The sequence below is a fragment of the Rissa tridactyla genome, chromosome 1 (assembly GCF_028500815.1).
Source record: "Rissa tridactyla isolate bRisTri1 chromosome 1, bRisTri1.patW.cur.20221130, whole genome shotgun sequence".
Taxonomy (NCBI): domain Eukaryota; kingdom Metazoa; phylum Chordata; class Aves; order Charadriiformes; family Laridae; genus Rissa; species Rissa tridactyla.
Window position 1 is genome coordinate 10,770,803 of NC_071466.1, and position 16,305 is coordinate 10,787,107.

Here is a 16,305-nt window from a genome sequence, read left to right on the forward strand (position 1 = left end):
CTGGAAGGGGCTCCAAGGTCTCCACGGACCTTTCTTTCTCCAGCCTGAACGCCCCCAACTCTCTCAGCCTGTCCTCACAGCAGAGGGCTTCCAGCCCTCCAGGCATCTCCGGGGCCTCCTCTGGACCACATATATATATTTATATATATATATAAAGAGACACCTTCCGCTCCTCCTGTGTCCCCACCGGTGCCTGCCACCCTGCCTGGCCAGGGGCCGGGTCTGCTGCAGCCCCCCGAGATGCCACTCCAGTGTCCGACAGCCCTGCTGAGGGTCCCAGGGGAGTAGGGCAGCCCCCACCCCGTCCCCTCCGGGTGCTGGCTGGGGCCAGGATGGTGCCCAGGAGGGACGGAGGGGTCTGGCCCTCGATGCCTTTGGTGACAGAGTGCGGGGCTCGTGGAGCTCTGGGGCTGCTGCCCACCCAGGGCAGGGCAGGTCAATGCTGGGGTCCATCATAGCACCCATGGTGGGTGTGGGGCAGCACTTGGGTGCCGCGGGTGGCTGGCAGGGTCCTGCAGCAGCTGCAGGGCTCTCGCCGGGTTGAAGCGGGGGAATTTGAAGGGGAAGCTGCCGTTGGAGCCGCACAAGGGGAAGCCGCCACGTTCAGGGGCGGGTGCAGGTTGTTGCGCGGGTAGGGGACGGTGGGTGAGGGGTGCAGCCCTGCTGTGTGAGCGAACCGCACTTGGGTGCAGGCAGATGCTCAGCCAAACCCAAGTTAATGCTCTTGCGTGAGACCGTCAGCGAGAGCTCAGCACCAAAACCAAAAACCAGCCCTGTTTCGGCTGGAGATCGGGCTGGTAAGTGGCTGAAACAGCCTGAACGCAGCAGAAAACCCGACTACGACTCAACCCCTCGATGCTCTAAATACCCGCAGCCATCGGGGTCTGTGGAGCTCCCCCTGCCCAGGTGGGGACTGTCCCCTGGAGCAGGGACCCCTCTCAAGGGGACCCCTCGAGGCTGAGAGACACCGTACCTTTGCATACCTGTGACATTTAAGATACATATGGGAAACCGACGTCATGACCTTTGTATCCCACCCAAACCCCGCGTGCGGTAAATAGCGGAGCATTTCCTGCCGATCCATCCGGGCTTACGGAATATCTCACCCCCCTGCATTTACTGATCCGTCCTCAATAAAATAACGACTCCATCAGCTCTGGCTGAGTGACCTCTGGCTCTTCTCCTGCGACAGCGATGGCGGCTGGTCCGCGCTCACCCTGCCCGACAGCCTGTGCCGGGGGGGGCTGGGCCCCTCGTCCCCATCCCTGCCCCACACCCCACAGACTGGCTGTCGGAGGCCTCGGGGCTCATGCCATCTTGTCACCGGTGGAGGGGACTGATCAGCTGGTGGGGAGGGGGACAGTGGCCAAACCCGGGGGGACACCCGTGGGTGATGGGGGAACCTGGGGATGAGAGCCGGAGGCGCTGGGGCAGCCGGAACAGGGTGCGGGGGACACGGAGTGCCCTCGGGCTGGCTGGGATGGCGCACAGACGCTGGCAGCAGGGATGGCCGTAGCGAGGGGAGCGCGGGGGGCCAGCAGCACCGCCCCCGGCTGAGTGCAGGGACCCGGCTGGGGGGACATGGCGAGGGGAAGGAGCCGCTGTCCCCGCGGGGAGCCCCGGGGCGAGGAGGGAGCCCGGCCAGGGCAGCCCCAGCGGCCGAGGAGGAAGGCAAAGGGGCCAGGCAGCATGGAAAGCGCAGGGCAGCGGGGACGGGGGTCCCACCGAGACCCCAGCCCTGCGCCAACTCCGCTCAGGGGTGTAAGAAAGGCAGGTGTTGCTTTTGCAGAGGAGAAAAGCCGTTTCCATCAGAGGTGACACGATAAGGGAATGACTGAGACAAAGAGGCTCCAGCAAAGGCTTGTAGAACATCTCTTATCACACAGACAAAAGGACAAAGTGATTCCTACTGGATTAGCGTCTGGAAGGGTAGTCATACATTTAACCAGGGCTAATGACTTTAAGCAATTTTTTTGTTACCAAAAAGGAAGGAAATAAACTAGTCAGATAATCTCTTTAGGTGTAGCATAAAGAGAAGCAAACAGCGGCAGGACATGCGGGAAGAATTTTAGGCGCCTCGCACAGACCGTGAACCCTGGAGTACCCAACCAACGGGAAAGAGGGGAGGGAAAAATTGGGCCGGGATTAGGAAATAAAAAGGTGTGGTGTTTCAAGAACGGAAAGTGTGCCTACTTGCTAGGTCACCCGCTCTTGCAAGAGCGTGAACGAAAATGTGCCTCCCAGAGGATTCTGCCTGAGCCTATTTCATTCGGACCGGAACTTATTTCTCACAATTTGGGGGCTCGTCCGGGAGCAGAAGTCATCTTCTTGGGAGTCCGTGTTGCTGAAGGACGGGAAGACGCGTCCCGTTGTTTTCAACGGTCTCGTGGATCGTCGCAGGGATTCCGGGAGGAATCGACTAAGATCTCGAGACCCAGTTGTACAGCAGACTCTGTGAACCACAGGGGGAAAAGGGATAGGTGCAGTCGGCACAGAGAGTACGACCAGGCAACTCCGTGCACGGACCAAGGTAAGAAAAATCGGACCGTTAAAGTATTGCCTTGGTGGTCGGGACATTCTAAGAGACTTGTGTGTGAGTGACTGAGACGTACTGCGGTACGAAGCGAGTGTGGAGTCGGGGTCCGCGGTTCTGTAGTCCCGCGAGGGGCGCAGCCGGAGAAGGACGAAGCGAAAGGAAGGGGTGTAAGAAAAGTCTCTGTTCAGAATGGGAAATAAGGATTCTAGGCCTAGGGATGAAAAAGGGGATACTAAGAAAGACCCCGGGAACATTGCCCCAGACAGTCCTTTAGGGGAGAATGCTGAGGTTTCGGAATGATTCTTCTTGTACAAGGGATAAAGATAAAAAGAAAATGATTTGTTTTGTTCGGACCGCATACCGGAGGAGCCGGGGGCGGACGGGGGGGCCGTGGACATCCTGGGAAGGGTCTCAGGGGTGTCCTAGGGGTCCTGTGTCTGTCTTAGAGGATCCCAGAGGTGTCCCAGGTGGGACACGTTTGCATTTGCATTTGAATTTGTTTGGACCAAAGAACCCATAAGACCTCCTAGTGTATTTTGGCCCAAATTTGGATCTGATGAAGACTGGGTCTGTCAGACTTTAAACATGTATGTGAATAATAAGGACTAATAAGGAAGTTGAAGAAGGTGAATATGTTTTTTGCTGGGTCAAGGTGAATAGATTCAGGAACGCCCAAATCCATTTTATATGTTCGCAGCCCAGACCGTCGGTGATGTTTCAATCGACAAAGAAATTGAATCCCCGAAGTGGGACCCCTTAGGCTGTTACTTGGGGGCGAGGGAGAGGGGTGAATAACAGGGGACGAGGACTGCCCCGACCGCTCCTACCAGCAGCTCGAGGTTCACCGGTAGGGTGTTATCATTGTGGGATTTACAGAATCCCCTAATTTGCTTGGCAAGTGTTAGAACAAGTGCTTGAACAATCCAGCCCTCCATCGGGAGTAGCCCTGCTTCAGTATGTGGATGATTATTGGTATCTGGGGAGGAAGAAGGCAGGGTAAAAGAAGCCACGAATGAGTTACTGAGCTTTTTGGGACAGTAAGGTTTGAGGGTCTCAAAAAAAAAAAATAAAAAAAATTGCAATAGGTGGAAACAGAAGTGAAGTACTTGGGACATGTAGTCAGTGAAGGGAGTCGAAAAAATAAATCCTATAAATCCTGAGAGGATCAAAGGAATAGTAGACTTACCTCTGCCAAAGACCAAGAGGGAACTGAGAAAACTTTGGGGGCTGACTGGGTACTGTAGACTGTGGATAGAGGAGTATGCTCAAAAGACTAAAGGACTATATTCCAAACTGTTAGCTGAAGATCCGAATGTATTGGTTTGGACAGAAGAAGAGGAGGATTTAGTGTAAGATTGAAAACAGAGCCTAATCAGAGCTCCAGTTTTAGCCTTATCTTCTTTGAAGAAATCTTTTCAACTATTTGTAACTGTAGACAAAGGGGCTGCGTTAGGAACTCAAGAGTGGGGGGGGATAAGCGGCAGCCAGTGGCCTGTTCATCTAAACTCTCAGATCTGGTCTCCTGAGGGTGGCCAGGGGAATGATAGAAGTTAGCACCCCTCACCAAGTAAAAATCATTTTAGCCCAAACCACGGGAAAACGGCTAACCAATTCAAGAATACTGAAGTATGAAGGAATTTTAATTGAAAAGGATGATTTGATTTTAACTACCCGCCCTTGCCTTAACCCAGTGAGCTTTTTGTGAAAAAAATAGAGGCAAAGGATGAAGAACTTACACACGAATGCATAGATGTAATTGAGTACCAGACTAGGACACGATCTGACTTAAGGGAAGAACCCCTATCTGGGGGTCTTCATTTGTTCGTAGACGGTCCTTCAAGAGGGATAGAAGGAGAGAGGTGTAATGGCTATGCGGTGGTGCATGGAGTGAGTCGACTGTGGAATGTGGATAATGAGGTGAAGTCTCTGTGCTCAAAGAGCAATTAAGACTGGCTTTGCTATCTCTTGTGCAACCCAGGGGAGTGAAGGCTTGTCTGGCTATCACAGGCTACATAAATGACGGGGTAGTCTTGGGGAGCCAGGACAGCCCTGCTTTTCATCAGCAGAGACAGTAAAATCAAGAGACCTCGTGTAGCTCTTTGTTTCCTTGAGAGGCTGCCATGTCTGGTAATTGACCTTTGCCTCCTTACCTGTGAAATGCATATTAAAGTTGACGCCCCTGTATATGCTAATGAAGCTTTTAGAGATCATGCTAAACATATATGACTACAGCACTCGTCTCTCCACCCCAATCATACTACACGTCACCTAGGGGAGGGAAACCTTGTAAGTCTGGGGATAAAAGGATGGAGAAAATGACTGTTAAATTGGGAGAGAAGAAACTTGATACGTGACGGACCAGTCGACGGGCTGTGTTCTCTCCCTCCGCCCCAGGCAGGGACGCCTTTCTGGGTAAGCGCTGCGCCTTTCACCCTCTGGTGAATGTTACCCCGGGTTGCTGTACTATCATTATTTTTGCTAGCAATGTTAACCTGAAGTAATTAGCGCTATTGTAGTTAGTGAATTTATCAACGGCAATCTCAAGTCTGTTCTGTCGCTCTCAATAAAACAACTAATTTCGATTATTTGTGAATCTGATTCAGTGAAAGTCCTGTGGTGGGACTCTGATAGTAAATCAGTGAAAGTCCGGGACTCTGACAGACAAATATGGAAACTACAGCCCTTTTTACGCGACACCAACAAGTAAAAGCATCTGAAAAATTACCTAGTGCACGGTCCGCTCAAATATGTGAGATGTATACCTTAAACCAGGCACTTAAATTAACTGGAGAAAGGAGAAGGAACAATATACACAGAGTCTCGCTATGCCTTTGGGGTAGTGCATACCTTTGGTAAAATTTGGGAAGAACGAGGACTAATAAACAGCAAAGGGAAAGAACTTTTACACAAAGAACTTACACAGCAGGTGTTAGCTAATATATTAATACCAAGTGAAATAGCAGCTTTACATGTTAAAGGTCACCAGAGAGACAATTCATTACCGCAAGGGGAAACAGATTAGCGGACAAGGTGGCAAAAGAGGCAGCCTTGGGGCAGGAGAAGCAATGACAGAAGCAGGGGCAGTGGAGAAAGGTGGTAAATGGATTCTGCCTGACGGAAGGGAAATGGTCAACAAACAATGAGAGAAACAGTGACAGTGTTACAACAGGGAAGCCATTGGGGAACGCATGCAACGTGCGAATAGTTTTGTGGAAGTACAGGTGCTTTGGCATATACACAATAGCCAAACAAATTTGTGAGGGATGTGCTATTTGTAAGAAAGTAAACAAGAAAGCCTTGAGAAAGCAATCTTTGGGAGGAGGAGAGCCCGGCTTGAGACCATTCCAAAGTATACAGGTAGACTTCAGTGAACTACCACCAACAGGCAGGCGAAAAGATCTTTTAGTCCTAGTGGACCGTCTTACTGGATGGGTGGAAGCCTACCCCTTGGTGTCAGCTACTGCAGCAGGGGTAATTAAGATAATACTCGAACAGATTATTCCCAGATACGGGTTAGTGGAGAATAGAAACTCAGATCGCGGCAGTCATTTTATCTAAAATCCTTCAAGGAATTCTGGAAAGTTTAGGGATGGTGTGGGAATTTCATATCCCCTAGCATCCCCCGTCATCAGGAAAAGTTGAGGATGAACCAGACCATTAAGAGACAATTCAGTAAGAGACAATTGTCGAAATTACCACGGACTAAATGTTTACCCATAGCATTGTTGAGGATCCAGGCTTCTAGAAAAGATACAGGTCTCTCGCCCTATGAGACGCTTTTTGGACTACCTTATATGGGTAACAGAGAAGACTTGCCCACTTTTGAAACTAAAGATATGTTTCTTAAGAACCGTATACTGGGGTTGTCGTCTTCTTTCTCTCTCCTCAGAAATAAAGGATTTCTTGCTCAAACTCCGCCGTTGGAATTTGTCGTCCATCCGTATAAACCAGGGGACTGGGTACTAGTCAAATCCTGGACGGAGAGTAAGCTACAACCGGAGTGGGAAGGACCATTCCAAGTCCTCCTCACTACTGAAACCGCAGTAAGGGCAGCAGAAAAAGGATGGGCTCACTACACTCAGCAAAAAGGAGCAGTTGAACCCCCGCCAACAGATCCGGTAGAACGGTGGACTGTACATTCTACTGACAGCCCACTGCGAGTAACCCTAAAGAGACAATAAGCCGTGGGTTGGGGCGGGATGATCCAGTTGGGAGACATAAATCTGTGCATGCCATGAATTTTAAGAAGCGTTTTGCGATGATACTGGTCATAGGGGCGGTGTTGAGCTTCCCACTAGGAAGCTGGAGTGTACACCTAGATCACCTACGAAGTGCACACCCAGATTACCCGGTTAGGCTTATCATAAATATCACTAAAGGAGATACCCCACAGACTGTACGCTTTGATGCCTGTCAAGTACTGAAGTGTGGGAAGCTAGAGGCCCAAAGACGGTTGAGTGGTGAAAACAGTTACCTGTTCCCAGAAATCTGGAGGGTCGCAGAGGGATATCAGGAGGCTGCACCTTGTGATCGATGGAGTGAAGCGTGGTGGACCACCCAAATTGGAGGGTGGGCCATTGACGACAAGTGGTTCAAGTCTTCTTATTATTACCCTCTCAAAAAGAAAATACATTTTTACAAAGGATCACCTTCCCCAGAGCGTGGCCTTTTTGAATGGACTCCTCGGTTGATAACTATAACCCAGAGGGACGATACAGCTAACCTGAGGTATGGAATAGGAGCAGATGTGTCTGGAAGAGAGCCAAGGGGAAGATTTAGAATAGACCTACTGGAAAATAGCAGTTAAGCAGAAGGGACAGCTATGACTACTAAAACTCCCAGTAATACAACAGTGGGAACCACTGAATGATCCAGCTTTGGTAACGGTTGCTGAGATTACAGATCTTAGACAAACATTTGAGATTGAGACAGGGTACGGTGAGACGAATGCTTGGGTAGAATGGGTAAAATATACTGTTAATAGTTTGAACCAAAGCAATTGCTCTGCTTGTGCCTCAGGAAGGCCCACAGCACAGATTGTCCCTTTTCCCTTAGGGTGGACGAAAGATTCCCTAGGGATGTGGTGTATGATAGCATTATACCAAGAAAGGACGGCCTGGGGAAACGAGGCTTGTCATTCACTTTCCTTACTGTTTCCTGCCTTGGAATCTAGAGATGTTAAAGTGCCACCAGCATTTTCCACAGCAATTGGTAACCATCCAGCGTGCCTCTCACGGCAGGGTGTGAATGCTACCAAACCTGGGGGGGGATTTACCCTGTGCACTGAAACTCTGAATGGGACCAAGGATGTAAAAGGAAACTACTCAGCGATACGAGTGCCTTGGGTGGATCTCTGGTGGTATTGTGGAGGGAAGACCTTGCGATCTGTGTTGCCGGCTAACTGGAAAGGTACATGTGGAATGGTACAATTGGCAATACCATTCACCCTAGCATTTGAAAAAGGAACAGGAACCCTGAGCTCAGGCAGTAGAGTAGAAAGAAGTGTGGGTGTATCCTTTGATGAACGGATATATATAGATCCCATTGGAGTCCCTAGAGGAGTCCCAGATGAACACAAAGCAAGGAATCAGACAGGAGCAGGATTCGAGTCTGTCTTTTTCTGGTGGATAACTATAAGCAAAAATGTAGATTGGATAAATTATATGTACTATAACCGACAGAGGTTTATTAATTATACCAGAGATGCATTGAAAGGAATAGCTGAACGATTGGATGCAACCAGCGGATGGCATGGGAAAATAGGATTGCCCCGGACGTGATCTTAGCAGAGAAGGGAGGTGTGTGTGTAATGTTAGGGAACCGGTGCTGCACCTTCATCCCCAACAATACAGCTCCAGATGGTGCTATAACTAAAGCCCTTCAAGGGCTCACCAGTCTAGCTGATGAGTTAGCTGAGAACTCTGGAATAGACACCTCACTGACAAGTTGGCTGGATTCCCGGTTTGGGAAACGGAAAGGTATGGTGGTATCAATATTGACTTCTCTTATAACGGTAGCGGGAATGTTAGCGGCTGTCGGACGCTGTATCATTCCCTGTGTGCGAGGATTAGTTCAACGATTAATTGAAACTGCCCTCACGAAACGAATGGAAGTAGACCCTCCCCCATACCCTGGGAAAATGCTTCATCTAGAAGACAATAAAAACTGTCGAGAAGAAGAAGAATGTAACATCACGCTGTCGGCTCCAGAGGCCTCATATGGAACCATGCCCTGGAAATGCAAAAGACAATAAGATTATGAGAAAGGAAAGGGGGAAATTGTAAGAAAGGCAGGTGTTGCTTTTGCAGAGGAGAAAAGCCGTTTCCATCAGAGGTGACACGATAAGGGAATGACTGAGACAAAGAGGCTCCAGCAAAGGCTTGTAGAACATCTCTTATCACACAGACAAAAGGACAAAGTGATTCCTACTGGATTAGCGTCTGGAAGGGTAGTCATACATTTAACCAGGGCTAATGACATGGAGCAATTTTTTTGTTACCAAAAAGGAAGGAAATAAACTAGTCAGATAATCTCTTTAGGTGTAGCATGAAGAGAAGCAAACAGCGGCAGGACATGCGGGAAGAATTTTAGGCGCCTCGCACAGACCGTGAACCCTGGAGTACCCAACCAACGGGAAAGAGGGGAGGGAAAAATTGGGCCGGGATTAGGAAATAAAAAGGTGTGGTGTTTCAAGAACGGAAAGTGTGCCTACTTGCTAGGTCACCCGCTCTTGCAAGAGCGTGAATGAAAATGTGCCTCCCAGAGGATTCTGCCTGAGCCTATTTCATTCGGACCGGAACTTATTTCTCACAGGGGGGTCCCAGCAGGGCCCCCAGGCACAGCCAGGTCCCGGCAGCGGCAGGGGGGTCCCCAGCCCCATCTCAGCCCCCGTCCGGCGGGGACGGGCTCAGCCACAGCTGGGGAGAGAGGGCGGGGGCTGCGGGGGCCACCAGGCAGTGCCGGGGGGGGGCGGCTCCCAGGTCTCTCCCGGCTCCCTTCGAGGCAGCATCACCCAGGCGGGTTGTGCTGAGGCCGGCACAAGCCCGGGCAGCGGCGGGGAAGCGCAGCTCGCCCGCGGGCACCCGCAGCTCGGCCGCAGCTGGCGCGAGGGCGGGGGGCGAGGCGGGGGCGGGGCCTGCAGCCGCCGCGGCCAGACCCCACCCCCGTCAAAGGCGGCCCCGGGGAGGGCGGCGAGCGGGAGCGGGAGCGGGAGCGGGGCGAGCAGCCAGGGCGCGGGAGGTCACGCGAGAGTTGAGCTCGCGCGGGATTTCGCGCGGGAGTTGAGCTCGCGCGGGACGCCGAGGCAGGGCGAGGCGGGGGAGCTCAGCCATGGCCTGTGCCCGAAAGGCGCAGCCTCCCGCGTGTTGCGCACTTTCCAGAGGAGACGCGGCCACGCAGACAGAGCCCCCCTGGACGCCTGCAGCCCCCCCGGGCTGTGTCTGCAGGGAGCGCCTTCACCTCTGCCGGGTAGCGGAGGGTAGAAGGGATGCCGGGTGCGTGAGGTGCGAGCAGGCGGCTGATCCGCTCGGCCTGGCGGCAGAGGTCAAAGAGGGAGCAGAAAGGCTGCGGAGCGTCAGGGAGAGGGCAGAGCAGCAGAGAGTTGGGGTTGTTCAGCCTGGAGAAGAGAAGGCTGCGGGGAGACCTTATTAATGTTTACAAGTATCTGAAGGGTGGGCTGAAGGAGGATGGAGGCAGACTCTTTTCAGTGGCTGCCAGTAAGAGGACGAGGGGTAACGGGCACAAGCTGGAACAGAGGAAGTTCCGATCAAACATGAGGAAAAACTTCTTCACGGTGAGGGTGAGAGCGCACTGGAAGAGGCTGCCCAGGGAGGTTGTGGAGTCTCCTTCTCTGGAGACTTTCAAGACGTGCCTGGCTGCAGTCTTGAGTAGTGTGCTGTGGGCAATGCTGCTTTAGCAGGGGAGTTGGATAGATGATCTCTAGAGGTCCCTTCCAACTCTGAAATTCTGTGATTCGATGAAACGTTCAGCCTGGAGAAGAGAAGGCTCCGCGGAGACCTTGGAGCCCGTTCCAGTCCCTCAAGGGGCTCCAGGAAAGCTGGGGAGGGACTCTGGATGAGGGAGGGGAGCCACGGGACGAGGGGGAAGGGTTTTCCACTGCAAGAGGGGAGATTGAGCTGAGATCTGAGGCAGAAATTCTTGGCTGTGAGGGCGGTGAGCCCCTGGCCCAGGTTGCCGAGAGAAGCTGTGGCTGCCCCATCCCTGGAGGGGTTCAAGGCCAGGTTGGCCGGGGCTTGGAGCAAGCTGGGCTGGTGGGAGGTGTCCCTGCCCAGGGCAGGGGGTGGCACTGGGTGGCCTTTAGAGGTCCCTTCCCACCCAAACCATGCCCTGAAGGGGTGGGGCCCTTCTCCCTCTCCTTTTCTCCCTCTCCTTTTCTCCCTCTCCTTTTCTCCCTCTCCTTTTCTCCCTCTCCTTTTCTCCCTCTCCTTTTCTCCCTCTCCTTTTCTCCCTCTCCTTTTCTCCCTCTCCTTTTCTCCCTCTCCTTTTCTCCCTCTCCTTTTCTCCCTCTCCTTTTCTCCCTCTCCTTTTCTCCCTCTCCTTTTCTCCCTCTCCTTTTCTCCCTCTCCTTCTCGTTATGGTTTGAGAAACCCACCACAATTTCTTGTCCTTTAGAGAACTACTCTCTCACCCGATGACCCCTCCCCAACCGGGAAGGGGAACTGGGGGAAAAACAAGGACCCAGGAGGACACTGGGGAGCTACATCGCGGTTCTGTGGTGGTGACTCGGAGCACTGCAGCCACACTGGAGTCCGTGCCATGGGCGCTCTGATGCCTTGTCTCCCCTGGGCCCTCTCCTCCTGATTGTCATGGGACTCAGCGTGTTCTCATCTGTGCTGCGGAGGAAGCCGCTTCAGGTAGGTGACTGTTGGACCACACTGTGCTGCACCACACTGTGCTGCGGCGTGGGGTGGCGAGGGATGGCGTGGAGTGGTGTGGGTGGCTGTGGTGTGGGACTGGGTGGGGCTCCCGTCTCACCCAGCTCCTGGGGACCTTCCAGAAGTGAAGGAGAAGAAGAAGCGTCAGACAAGGAAGACAAGAGCCCAGCCGGAGAAGCAGAGCTGTAAGTGGCCCCAGCACCGAGCACCCTGCAAACAGCCGACACCCCACGGCAGCCCTGAGCCGGGGCTGTGCCGGCAGCTGCTGGCCGCTCACTCTGTCTCCTCCCTCCGCAGCTTCTCAGCCAGTGGATGGAGGAGTGGAGAAATCCCGGCCCAAGCAGGAGAAGCGGTGAGTGTGGGGGAGACCCCAGATGCTGCCCCAGACCCTCACCCCGTGCCCTGCCCCTGCCTGCGCTGGGCAGCCCTGCCCACCGGCCAAGGAGGGGTGCTGCCCGCGGGTCCCGCTGGGCTCCGGGGTGCAGCGGGGTCTCTTTCTCCTCCTCTGCAGGGCGAGTGCGGAGGCCTTGAGCCGGAAGCCCCTCTCCCCACGGGCCCCGCTGGCCACCATGGACTCCATGACAGACAGAGGCTCCTCTTCTTCAGCTTCCTTTACCCTTCCCGGAGGCCTGTCCTGGTGGGATGGCGGAGCTGGCAGCACTCAACTGCTCAGGACCCCGCCATCCCCCCAGGGCTGTCAAGGGGAGGGTGGAGGAGCCAGGGCCAGCCCTGTGCCAGGAGCCCCCACTGGAACTGCCAACAAGGACCACGCAAGAGGTCTACTTGACCTCTTGCGCATTTTCAAGTAGTGGGGGGAGAGGCAGCAGCGCGGCGAGCCCATGGCCAGACTACCATGGCCAGACAGCCCATGGCCAGAGCCGGCTGCCGGCCGCGCTGCATCTGCATCAGAAATTTCCCCTAATGGCTGGGAGGTGTGGGGCCGGGAACCCCCTGGGGTGCCCTACTTCTGATCCAATAAAAAAGTCAATATTTTCTCTATCCCTGTGACTGTCAGCAGATCAGTTTTGTCCCTTGACAGGAGCAGAGAATCAGTTTTGTGTAATGACAACAGTATGTGCTACAGTAATGCCGACTCTCCTGTGGAGATGGGGGGGCCCTTGCCCCTTGTGCATTACACCCCACCCGAAGAGAGAGACAAGGTCTGTTATTGCGTTTACTGTCTTTATCAGATCATCTGTTATTATGTGTAACAATAATGCACCCTCAGTGAGTTTGCAGATGACACCAAGCTAGGAGGGAGTGTTGATCTGCTTGAGGGAAGGAAGGCTCTACAGAGGGCCCTGGACAGGCTGCAGGGATGGGCCAAGGCCAATTGGATGAGGTTTAATAAGGCCAAGGGCCGGGTCCTGCATTTCGGTCACAACAACCCCAAGCAACGCCAGGGGCTTGGGGAAGAGTGGCTGGAAAGCTGCCCCGCAGAAAAGGACCTGGGGGTGCTGGTGGCCGGCCAGCTTAACATGAGCCAGTCCTCCCCCAAATGAGCTGGGATCACTGGAAACTGGCTCAGCTCTCTCCAACCCCCCCCAAAGCAGCACAGCCCTCCCCAAAATGAGCTGGGACCGCTGGCATCCAGCTCGACCCTGCCCAGCCCCCCCAGACCAGCGCAACCCCCCAAAGGCAGCCCAGCCCTCGGGACCCTTGCAGAGGCCGCCAGGCTGGGGCCCAGGGGGCGGGTCGGGGGTGTCGCGTGAAAAGGGGCAAAGCGGTTTTGGCAGAAAAGGAACCCCCTTGTGTTCTAACACTCCTCACCGAGGTGGGAGGCCAGGTGCGGCTGGGTTTAAATCCTGAGGGATGCCCAATTCAGCACTATCAGCCCAATGGCGTTTAATGTGTATTAAAGTGTTACGATTTGGATACACTACTAGTGGACTGCACCTTCCGTCTAGTCGTGCTCATGAACTAGCACGGCCACTCTCGAGTCTTTGGTCGCGTTCGGTGAGAAACCAAAAGGACGAGCTACTTCAAAAAGTGCAGTTTATTTAAGCAACAGATAGATAGGTTCTTAGGGCAGCCGGTGATAAATACACTGTCTGCAAAGCACGTGCAAATGAAAGTATTGTTACATCTACAAAACGCGGGACAAAGTTCTAACGATACAGCCTGGCTATACATGTAGAAAAGAGAGTCTCTAGAGAAATTTCTGAGTTTCCCGAGGAAGCCCTCGGTACAATCTAAGTCTTACCCAAAGGCGTCCCTATGGGGGGAAGAGAGGCTCAGCCCGTCGCCTGCTCCCAGAAGCCAGTGATGGAATTCTTTGCGATGGTGTCTTCCCTGGGTATCCCCCCTCTCTCGGGCTGTTTTTCTACTATTTGTTATCTTCGAGGTGGAGTTTGAGTGACTTTAGTCGTACATACTTTTACCATGAGTGGTGTAAATTTTTCTCGCTTCACAATTAAAGGTCTAGTTTAGGAGAAGCTCAGGGCGCAGGCTCAAGAAGGAGCGGTCGCACCTTGGAGGCGGGTAGCCTTCGGGGTGGAGGTGTGTTTTGGTATTATAATGATATTCTAATGAGCAAAGTTCGCACAAAGGACAGCATTTCATCAAAATTTGGCAAAATGTTGGCTACGAGTATGGAGCGGGCAGCTAATTGGCAGCTTATCTGTTTCCTGGTATCATCCCATTCCCGTATCCGCTATACATCCTAAGGTAAAGCCGCGGAATAATTGCATCCCGTCCCGTACCTCATGTAGCTTATCAGGGAACCACAGGTGTTGTATTCTTCATGCCAGCTGCGGCTGTTTTCTCCCTCAGAAGCCTCTTGATTTTCTACTTTTCCTTCCTGTGTGAACAATGCTGTACTTTTGTGTTTTTAGCCAATGTAGTATTTATTCCACAGGGGGGCAGCGAGGTCTGTCCCCGTCCCCCCCCCCACCCTCTGCCCTCGGCAGGACAAGGTGAACCAGGTCCTCACCTCCTACCTGTGGGTCCGTCAGGCCTGGCTGGACGCCCACCTCGCCTGGCACAAGGACGCTTACGGCGGCATCGACAGCATCCGCATCCCCAGCAGCTACGTCTGGCGGCCGCACATCATCATCCTCTACAACGAGTGGGTGCTGCTCGCCCTCCCCCACCCCCCGGCTGCTCCCGGAGCTGGGGGGGCTGAGGCTGGGGCTGGGGGTGTTGCCAACGGGGAGCAGGGGGGTCCTGGTGTGGGGGATGTGGGGAGACGGTCACCTCGACTGGGTGAGAAGGCGGCGGCAGGAGGTGCTGGCATCAGCCTGGTGTGCCACCCACCTGGCAGCTGGGATGTGCCACCACGGGGGTGACCAGGGGCAGCGAGCCCCCTCTTCCTGGGGGTGACGTGGGGAGGGGACACGGGGTTGGGGACCAGTGCTCGGCCCCGGCCCCGCAGACCCTTGCCCCACGTGGGGCTCGGGGCCATCCTGGCCCCACAGCGATCCCTCCCCCAGCGCCGACGACGGCTTTGGCGGCTCGGTGGAGACCAACGTGGTGCTGCGCTCCGACGGGCACATCACGTGGGACTCACCCGCCATCACCAAGAGCTCCTGCAAGGTGGATGTCTCCTACTTCCCCTTCGACGGGCAGCGGTGCCGCCTCACCTTTGGCTCCTGGACCTACAACGGGAACCAGGTCGACCTCCACAACCAGCTGCACACCGGGGACCTGATGGATTCCATGCCAGGGGGGGTTTCGATGCGGGGAGGTGGGCAGGGGTCTGCCGCAGCAGGGGCAGGTGGGGCAGGGGTCTGCCGCGGCGTCACCACCCATTACCCACACAGGGAAGTACTACATCGCCACCATGACCATGATCACGGCCTCCACCGCGCTGACCATCTTCATCATGAACGTCCACCACTGCGGCCTGGGGCCCTGGCCCATGCCCCCCTGGGCCAGGTGGCTCATCCTCCACCACATGGCCCGGCTCTGCTGTGTCTACGAGGTGGGCGAGAGCTGAAAGAGCCCCCAGTGGGTGCCGGGCAGGCAGGACACTGTGGGGCCGGGGGAGAGCCCCACGGAGGGGGAGGTGGGTGCCGAGGCAGGGGGCTGTCCCCAGGACCGCTGCCTGTGCCACCACGATGGCCTGCTGAGGAACGTGGGCTTCGTCGCCAGCTGCTTCTGGCATCACCAAGCCTCCCAGCGCCGGACCGGCGAGTGGAAGAAGGTGGCCAAGGTGATGGACCGCTTCTTCATGTGGGTCTTCTTCCTCATGGTCGTCCTCATGAGTGTGCTGGTCCTGGGCAATGCTGCCTGATGGCCCAGTGGACTCACTGCCCCCAGGGACAGTGGTGGCCACGGGTGCCCCATGAGGGTGGCTCGTCCTGGGCACCCCTTAGCCCTTCATGGACCTGCAGGGTGGAAGCTCCACCAGCGCCAGGGAAGAGGAGCCTGAAAGCGGGACCCTGACTCGGCCGGGGCAGCCCCAGCTGGAGGGTTGAGGGGTCACGGCCCCCCGAGCAGTTGTCTGGGTGGTGACATATAGATGTAGAATCATAGAATCACAGAATGGTTTGGGTGGGAAGGGACCTTAAAGATCATCTCATTCCACCCCCCTGCCCTGGGCAGGGACACCTCCCACCAGCCCAGCTTGCTCCAAGCCCCGGCCAACCTGGCCTTGAACCCCTCCAGGGATGGGGCAGCCACAGCTTCTCTGGGCAACCTGGGCCAGGGGCTCACCGCCCTCACAGCCAAGAATTTCTGCCTCAGATCTCAGCTCAATCTCCCCTCTTGCAGTGGAAAACCCTTCCCCCTCGTCCCATGGCTCCCCTCCCTCATCCAGAGTCCCTCCACAGCTTTCCTGGAGCCCCTTGAGGGACTGGAAGGGGCTCCAAGGTCTCCACGGAGCTTTCTCTTCTCCAGGCTGAACCTCCCCAACTCTCTCAGCCTGTCCTCACA

At 54.7% G+C, this 16,305-nt stretch overlaps 1 long non-coding RNA gene across 1 annotated transcript; it reads left to right on the forward strand.

Annotated features, from left to right (window-relative positions):
• Positions 1-9,745: 9,745 nt before the first annotated feature.
• On the forward strand, positions 9,746-12,744 carry LOC128904047 (uncharacterized). The gene is made up of 4 exons (XR_008464386.1): positions 9,746-11,409; positions 11,553-11,615; positions 11,728-11,782; positions 11,942-12,744. It is a non-coding gene; the product is annotated as an uncharacterized LOC128904047 (long non-coding RNA).
• The last annotated feature ends 3,561 nt before the right edge of the window (positions 12,745-16,305 follow it).